Source organism: Arachis hypogaea, chromosome 13 (assembly GCF_003086295.3).
Source record: "Arachis hypogaea cultivar Tifrunner chromosome 13, arahy.Tifrunner.gnm2.J5K5, whole genome shotgun sequence".
In the NCBI taxonomy this organism is placed as follows: domain Eukaryota; kingdom Viridiplantae; phylum Streptophyta; class Magnoliopsida; order Fabales; family Fabaceae; genus Arachis; species Arachis hypogaea.
The window spans coordinates 32189016-32190189 of NC_092048.1; positions in this window are offsets into that span (position 1 = coordinate 32189016).

The following is a 1174-nucleotide window of genomic DNA, read 5'->3' on the forward strand; positions in this document are numbered from 1 at the left end:
TTAGTATTTTGGACTGGGCACTAACCTTTCTTGCAGGGTTTATAGTGATGTTTTTGTTGATCTTGCCAGTCGTCCACCCTTGATGACAAAAGGGGGAGTAATAGTAGGATAAGCATATTTTAATAGTAGGATAAGCTTATTTTGGCATTGATGCAGCTATCAGTTTTTCTTTTGAAATTACTGCACTAAAATTTGATTCTACATGACTGATGCTGATGATATTAGCTTGATGTTGGGCTGATTATGTGATGTTGCTCATTTGATATTCCTTGTACAAGATAAATTGTGCATAACTCTTCATTATGCTCTCTTTAAGTACAATGTGAAACAAGAACAAAGAGGAAAGCATAAATCCAGGGGGAGCAAATATTGAAAAGGAAAGGGGGAGCAACATAAAAGCAAATGACAAATATCAAAGGGAGTTTCCAAACCTTACTCAAACTCAATTCCTTTTGATTATTGCTTAAAACATGTTTGTCATCAAGGGGGAGATTGTTGACTTAAGAAATTAACTAAATCAATTAATGATGACAAACATTATTTTTGGGCAAAATAAATAATTAGAGTTAAGTGTTAATAAGTATATGCTGCTAATTATTTATTTCATATTGCAGGCCAAATTCATTTTTAAGCAGCCCAAATGGTATAATAAAATTTAGCAAGGCTGATGGGTAAATAATCAAGCTCAGCCCAAAGGAAACAAAGCCAAAGGATCTTATGGGCCAACCGGGTTGCTTTATGGAAATTCAATCCAAACCCGTATCCATCTCGGAGGCTTCTTTTGTAAGATTGAAGTCTTCTCCCTCTTGAAGTGCAATGTTCTTCTACTTTCTGACCAAGTCAAATCAACTTCACAAAAAGTAAGAAAGAGAAGAAAAGCTTCCTCCATAAGCCAGTAACCAAAGAAGCAAGAAAGAGAAAATCTAAGCTTGAAGCACAGAAGCTAAAGCAGAGAATCTAATCCAAATCAAGCTTAGGTTAAAGGTAATCCATCTCATCTTGCATGCATAAGATCTTCATCCCTTCTTCCCAACTCTCTGCACTATCCGAAAATGGCATTCAAGGTAAAGTTGATCTCCATTCTTCACTGCTACAAATCCACGGTCACAAGAGATTCTTGGGGACCAAGTTGCATCTCTATGGCTCAGATCAAGTTGACCATTAGAAGATTTCT